Raw genomic sequence first — 8,536 nt, forward strand, 5'->3', positions numbered from 1 at the left:
TTTTTTTTTTTTGTTGATGGTGGTTGCGACTTTCGCCGGACGATGGTGTGCAGGAGGTTGGTGGAGGCCGTGGTGGCAGCAACGACTTCGGCCGGGTAGAAATCTGCGCAGTTGTCAGCGACTCCGGTGGAACTGGTCAATGAAGTTATTGTTAATGGTGATGAGGATGGTGGTGAACACCATCCCGTTGATTAGAGGAACACGGCATTTCGTCGCGATCCCCACGGACGGCGCCAATGATGGTGTAAATGTAAACGGGGGTACGGATTTACACCACGTGTGTTTGATTGTGTATGATGTAGTGTATGGAGTGTGTATGCTTGGGGAGGAAAGCTATGGTTTCCTCCCTGGAGAAGATGAGCCAAGAACAAGAGAGAGAGAGAGTGAAGGATGGACATGATGAAAGGATCAAAGTGATCCATGCATTTCCGGATGCCAATACAAGGAGGGTCAGGTCCTTTATATAGAAATAGGACCTGACCCTTCAGGAATATAATATTACATTTGACCCTTAACAATTTCTAAGGGACACCCGACCTTTTAAGGGTACAACAATACACGGACTATACATTATATTTCTACAGTAGTCCCTGGGGTATTTACCCATCAGTAGTTTAGTAGCTGAATCGTGTACGGTTTAAGTTTAAACCGAGTTTGGGTTTAGGATTCATAATTTTAGACTTAAAATGATGTTTTGTGGTTTATTTACATATAATTCCATATTCGATAACTGGCTATTCAATATTACATCCCATCGTTAACAATATCTAAAGCTGTTAAAACGGATTAGTTTGATCCATATGAGTTGACCTATCACGAATTGAAATACAACAGGTTGAACTTGACTTTGACTGTTTTTAAATTTGAGTTGAGATTTCTAGTCCAAGGCCAAATTGGGCAGCCCGCATGTATGTGTGTGCATATAAAGTCTGCTCCCAGTTGTTGATGGAATATATTTCTAGACAAGAGTTTGGTTATCTCGACGGCGTCACGGCGAGAGCAGTGATGGGCATGAGGGCATCGGACTATCAGATCTAAGAGCCCGAATGTCTTCGGGGTCAGGGTCGGGGTCGGGGTTCGGGGTTCAGGGTTATGGGTTATGGGTTCTGGGTTCAGGGTTCAGGTTCGGGGTTAGAGTCGGGGTCGTGGTCGAGGTCGGGGTTCGGGGTTCTGGGTTTGGGGTTCTGGGTTCTGTGTTCAGGGTTCTGGGTTTAGGGTTCAGGGTCGGGGTCGGGGTTCGGGGTTTAGGGTTCTGGGTTCTAGGTTGGGGGTTGGGGTTCGGGGTTCGCGGTTCAGGGGTCAGGGTCGGGTTCGGGGGTCGGGGGTCGGGGTTCGGGGTTCTGGGTTCTAGGTTCGGGGTTCGGGGTTCAAGGGTCGGGGTCGAGGTTCGGGGTTGAGGTACGGGGTTCGGCGTTCTGGGTCGGGGGTCGGGTTTGAGTTCGGGGTTGTGGGTTGTGGGTTCAGGGTTCGGGGTTGGTGTCAGGGTCGGGGTTCTGGATTCGGGGTTCTAGGTTCTAGGTCGGGGGTCGGGGTCGGGGTTTGGGGTTCTAGGTTCTGGGTTCAATGTTCGAGTTCGGGGTCAGGGTCGGGGTCGTGGTTGCGGTCGGGGTTCGGGGTTCGAGGTTCTGGGTTCAGGGTTTCAGGGTTCAGGGTTCGGGGTCGGGGTCGGGGTTGGGGTCGGTGTTGGGGTTGGGGTCGGGGTCAAGGTCGGGGTTCGGGGTCCAGGAACTAGGGTCTAGGGTCTCGGGTCTCGGGGTTCGGGGTCTTGGGTCTAGGGTCTCGGGTCTCGATTCTCAAGGTTCAAGTACGGGGTTCAGGGTTCCAGGTTTAAGGGTTTGGGGTCTAGGGTCTAGGGTATTGGGTCGTAGGTCTCGTGTCTCGTGTCCCGAGTCTTGGGTCCTAGGTCTCGGGTTCGAGTTCGGGGTTCGGGGTTTGGGGTTCTAGGTACCGGGCTCCAGGTTCTGAGGTACGAGGTCTAGGTTCCGGGGTGGGTCCAGGGTCCGAGGTCTAGGGTTTAAGGTCTCGGGGTTCGGGTGCGTGGTTTAAAGTTCCGGGTTTCGGGGTCTGGGTTCCAGGTTCTAGGGTATCGGGTCGCGGGTTTCGTGTTTCGGGTCTCAGGTTCGGGGTCATGGGTTATGTGTTTTGGGTTTTCGATTCGGGTTCAGGGTTTAGGGTTTAGGGTTGGGGGTCGGGGTCGGGTGGGTTTTGGGGTCTAGGGTCTCGGGGTTCAGGGTTCCAGGTTCTGGGGTTCGAGTTCCGAGGTGGGGGTCCGGGTTCCGAGGTTAGTCAAGGGTCCGAGGTCTAGGGTCTAGGGTCTCGGAGTTTGGGGGTCGTGTTCGGGTTTTTTTTTTTTTTTTTAAAACAAAGGAGTACTTTTTATTAAAAAAACAAAGGGGCAAAAGCCCATACAAGGTTGCAAGGCAAATGACCATAATAAGCCAAATGCCTATACAAAAGATAGAAAAAATTACAAAAAAGGGCCAAGAGCTACAAAATAAAAAGGCCAACTACAACTAACTACAGAAACTAAAGGAATACAAACCCAGAGGTAATCTCCAAGTCCAGTACCACCCTTCAGCAGCGAGCAGTATGAGTTGGGCTAAGCAAACATGCCTCTCTTGTCAAAACTTCGGCAGTACCACAACTATTTCCGGGACTAGCAAGCAGAACCTCATAACAGCTGCCAATGACCAAAGTAGAAACAGCTAGACACTATAACAACTTAACCAAGCAGCCAGCCCATAACGTATACCATGCACTGTCCTGCCGAAAAAAGGCAGCATAACGGCTGTTTTAGGACTAACCCAAACAACTGTAACGCACACCAAGCACAGCACAGGCACACAGGTCAAAAACAGCAAGACACACGGGCCAAAACAGTAAAGCACACAGGCCAAGGGTCCGGGATTTAGGGTCCGGGGTCTAGGTACTCGGGTTTCGGGTCTATGGTCTTAGGTCTCGGGTTCTGGGTTCGGGGTTCCCTAGGTTCCAGGTTTTGGGGTGCAGGGTCTAGGGTCTATGGTCTCGGGTCTAGGGTCTCGGGGTCTAGGGTCTAGGTTCTAGGGTCTAGGCTCTAGTGTCTAGGGTTTAGGGTCTCGGGTCTAGGGTCTAGAACCTAGGCATCGGACCCCGGACCTTGGACCCCCGAAACCCGAAACCTGGAACGTGGATCCCCGAACCCCAAACCCCGAACCTCGAACTCGACCCCGGACCCCGAACCAGAAACATGAACCCCCAACCAGAACCCAGACCCCGAACCCTGAACCCTAAATCTCGAAACCCGAACCCCGAACCCGAACCCCGAGACCCGTGACGCGTGACTCGAGACCCGAGACACTGAACCTCGAAACCCGGACCCCGAACCCGACTCCGGAGACCCGAAATACGAGACATGAGACCCGAGACCCTAGACACTGAACCCTAGACCCTGAACCCCTAACCCCGCGAACCTCGAGACCCGAGACCTTAAACCCTAAACCCTAAACCCCGGGCACCGAACCTAGATCCCTGAACCCTAAACCCCGTATCTGAACCCCGTGACCCGAGACCCGAGACACGAGACAGGGGACCCCGGAACCTGGAAACCTGAACCTCGGCCCCTAGACCCCAAACCCCGGAACCAAGATCTCTAAACCCTAAACCCTGAGATCCTAGACCTAAAACCCGAGATTCTAGACCCGAGACTCGAGACCCTAGACCCTAGACCCCCAGACCCCGGACCCCCTCGAACCCGGACACTGGACCCCGGAACCCAGATACCCGAACCCCGCACCCCAGACCCAGACCCCGGACCCCGAGACCCTAGAACCTAGACCCTAGACCCTAGACACTAGAGCCTAGACTCGAGACCCTAGACGCTAGACCCTGGACCCCGGTCCCCGAACCTGGATCCCTGAACCCTAAACCCCGAACCCTGGATCCGAAACCCAAGACCCTAGACCAGAACCCGAGATCCGACACCCGAGACCCTAGACCACGGATCTCGGACCCCGGACACCGCAACTCAAGCCCGGACCCCCGAGACCCGAGATCCGAGACCCAAGACCTAGACCCTAGACCCCAGATCCCCTAGTAATGCGGACCCCGAACAACGGAACCTGGATACCCGAACCCCGGCTCCCGGAACCCCAGAGTCTAAACCCTTGACTTCGAACCCCGAACCCCGAGACCCGAGCCTCGAGACCCTAGAGCATATAACCCTAAACCCGGACCCTCCGGAACCTGGACTCCTGACCCCGAACCCCAGAACCGGGAACCCGGTACCCGGATCCATGAACCCCGAACCTCGAACCAGAACCCCGAGACCCGTGACCCGAGACCCGAGACACTGAACCCGAATCCGGAGACCCGAGATACGAGACATGAGTTTCGAGACCCAAGACCCCGAACCCCTACCCCCGCGAACCTCGAGACCTGAGACCCGAGACCCTAAACCCTAGACCCTAGACCCCGGGCACCGAACCCCGGACCCCGAACCCGGATCCCTGAACCCTAAACACCGAACCCCGGACCCCGAACCCGGATCCCTGAACCCTAAACCCCCTAGAAAAAAAAACGAACCCGGATCCCTGAACCCTAAACCCCCTAGAAAAAAAAAGAACCCTAAACCCCGTATCCGAACCCCGAGACCCGAGACACGAGACCCAGGAACCTGGACCCAGAACCCAGATCCTGAACCTTGAACCCTAAACCTCGAACCCCGAACCCCGAGACCCTAGATCCGAGACCCGAGACCCTAGACCCCGGATCCCCAACCCCGAACACCAAAACCCGGGACCCGGACCCCCCGAGACCTGAGATTTGAGACCCTAGACCCTAGACCCCAAACCCTGGACCCCTGGGAATGCGAACCTCGAACAACGAAACCCGGATACCTGAACCCCGGCTCCCGGACCCCTAGACTCCAAACCCTTGACTCCGAACCCCGAGACCCGAGACCCTAGAGCCTAGACCCTAGAGCCTAAACCCTTGACCCGGACCCCCCCAGAACCCGAACTCCTGACCCCGGACCCCAGAACCGGGAACCCGGTACCCAGATCCATGAACCCCGAACCTCGAACCCAAACCCCGAGCCCGTGACCCGTGACCCGAGACCCGAGACACTGAACCCGAATCCGAAGACCCGAGATACGAGACATGAGTTTCGAGACCCAAGACCCCGAACCCCTACCACTGCGAACCTCGAGACCTGAGACCCGAGACCCTAAACCCTAGACCCTAGACCCCGGGCACCGAACCCCGGACCCCGAACCCGGATCCCTGAACCCTAAACACCGAACCCCGGACCCCGAACCCGGATCCCTGAACCCTAAACCCCCTAGAAAAAAAAACGAACCCGGATCCCTGAACCCTAAACCCCCTAGAAAAAAAAAAGAACCCTAAACCCCGTATCCGAACCCCGAGACCCGAGACACGAGGCACGAGACACGAGACCCAGGAACCGAGACCCGAGACACGAGGCACGAGACACGAGACCCAGGAACCTAGACCCAGAACCCAGATCCTGAACCTTGAACCCTAAACCTCGAACCCCGAACCCCGAGACCCTAGATCCGAGACCCGAGACCCTAGACCCCGGATCCCAGACCCTAGATCCGAGACCCGAGACCCTAGACCCCGGATCCCCAACTCCGAACACCAAAACCCGGGACCCGGACCCCCCGAGACCTGAGATTTGAGACCCTAGACCCTAGACCCCAAACCCTGGACCTCTGGGAATGCGAACCTCGAACAATGAAACCCGGATACCTGAACCCCGGCTCCCGGACCCCTGGACTCCAAACCCTTGACTCCGAACCCCGAGACCCGAGACCCTAGACCCGAGACCCTAGAGCCTAAACCCTAGAGCCTAAACCCTTGACCCGGACCCCCCCAGAACCCGAACTCCTGACCCTGGACCCCAGAACCGGGAACCCGGTACCCAGATCCATGAACCCCGAACCTCGAACCCGAACCCCGAGCCCGTGACCCGTGACCCGAGACACTGAACCCGAATCCGAAGACCCGAGATACGAGACATAAGTTTCGAGACCCAAGACCCCGAACCCTGGACCCCGAACCCCTACCCCTACGAACCTCGAGACCTGAGACCCGAGACCCTAAACCCTAGACCCTAGACCCCGGGCACCGAACCCCGGACCCCGAACCCGGATCCCTGAACCCTAAACCCCCTAGAAAAAAAAAAGAACCCTAAACCCCGTATCCGAACCCCGAGACCCGAGACACGAGGCACGAGACACGAGACCCAGGAACTTGGACCCAGAACCCAGATCCTGAACTTTGAACCCTAAACCTCGAACCCCGAACGCCGAGACCCTAGATCCGAGACCCGAGACCCTAGACCCCGGATCCCCAACCCCGAACACCAAAACCCGGGACCCGGACCCCCCGAGACCTGAGATTTGAGACCCTAGACCCTAGACCCCATACCCTGGACCCCTGGGAATGCGAACCTCGAACAACGAAACCCGGATACCTGAACCCCGGCTCCCGGACCCCTAGACTCCAAACCCTTGACTCCGAACCCCGAGACCCGAGACCCTAGAGCCTAGACCCTAGAGCCTAAACCCTTGACCCGGACCCCCCCAGAACCCGAACTCCTGACCCTGGACCCCAGAACCGGGAACCCGGTACCCAGATCCATGAACCCCGAACCTCGAACCCGAACCCCGAGCCCGTGACCCGTGACCCGAGACACTGAACCCGAATCCGAAGACCCGAGATACGAGACATAAGTTTCGAGACCCAAGACCCCGAACCCTGGACCCCGAACCCCTACCCCTACGAACCTCGAGACCTGAGACCCGAGACCCTAAACCCTAGACCCTAGACCCCGGGCACCGAACCCCGGACCCCGAACCCGGATCCCTGAACCCTAAACCCCCTAGAAAAAAAAAAGAACCCTAAACCCCGTATCCGAACCCCGAGACCCGAGACACGAGGCACGAGACACGAGACCCAGGAACTTGGACCCAGAACCCAGATCCTGAACTTTGAACCCTAAACCTCGAACCCCGAACGCCGAGACCCTAGATCCGAGACCCGAGACCCTAGACCCCGGATCCCCAACCCCGAACACCAAAACCCGGGACTCGGACCCCCCGAGACCTGAGATTTGAGACCCTAGACCCTAGACCCAATACCCTGGACCCCTGGGAATGCGAACCTCGAACAACGAAACCCGGATACCTGAACCCCGGCTCCCGGACCCCTGGACTCCAAACCCTTGACTCCGAACCCCGAGACCCGAGACCCTAGAGCCTAAACCCTTGACCCGGACCCCCCCAGAACCCAAACTCCTGACCCCGGACCCCAGAACCGGGAACCCGGTACCCAGATCCATGAACCCCGAACCTCGAACCCGAACCCCGAGCCCGTGACCCGTGACCCGAGACCCGAGACACTGAACCCGAATCTGAAGACCCGAGATACGAGACATGAGTGCCGAGACCCAAGACCCCGAACCCCTAACCATGCGAACCTCGAGACCTGAGACCCAAGACCCGAGACACTAAACCGCAAACCGTAGACCCTAAACCCTCGACCCTAGACTATAGACCCCGGACCCCGAACCCTGAAACACGAGACTCCGGAACCCGGATTACCCGAAGCCCGACCCCTAGACCCCGAACCCCAGACCTAGACACGAGACCCCGGGATCCGAGACCCGAGACCCTAGACCCTAGACCCGAGACCCGAGACCATAGAACCTAGACCTTAGACCATAAACCCAAGACCCTAGACCCTAGACCCTCAACCTTGAGACCCGAAAACCGAGAACCGAGACACGAGACACGAGACCCTAGAACCTGGAACTCTGATCTTGAACCAAGAACCCAGAACCGCGAACCCCGACACCCAAGAACCTAGAACCGCGAACCGGGTAGGGATCGAGGTTCGGGGTCCAGGGTCCATTGCCTAGGGTCTAGGGTCTTGGGTCGAGGGTCTAGGGTCGAGGGTTTAGGGTTCAGGGTCCGGGGTCTAGGGTCTCGGGTCTAAGTTCTCCAAATCGCGAACCCGAACCCCGAGACCCGTGACCCGAGACCCGAGACACTTAATCTCGAACCCGAACCCCGAGACAAGTGACCTGTGACCCGAGACCCGTGACCGGTAACCCGTGACCCTTAGACTCGAGACACTTAACCCCTAAACCCTAAACCCTAGACCCTAGAACCTCCACCCTAGACCCTAGACCCCGGACCCCGGACCCCGAACCCGATACCCGAGACCTGAGAAACGAGACATAAGACACGAGACCCTAGAACCCAAACCCTGAAACCTGAACCCCGATCCCCGAACCCCGATCCCTGAACCCCGATCCCTGATTTAGGGGTCCTGGGTCTAGGGTCCTGGTCTCGGATCTCGGGCTTCGGTTTCCGGGTCTCGGGTTTTGGGTTTCAAATCTCGGGTCTAGGGTGTCGGGTCTCGGGTTTAGGGTTTGGGTTTAGGGTTTAGGGTTTAGGGTTTAGGGTTTAGGGTTTAGGGTTTAGGGTTTAGGGTTTAGGGTTTAGGGTTTAGGGTTTAGGGTTTAGGGTTT

This window comes from Ipomoea triloba, chromosome 10 (genome assembly GCF_003576645.1).
Source record: "Ipomoea triloba cultivar NCNSP0323 chromosome 10, ASM357664v1".
NCBI lineage: Eukaryota > Viridiplantae > Streptophyta > Magnoliopsida > Solanales > Convolvulaceae > Ipomoea > Ipomoea triloba.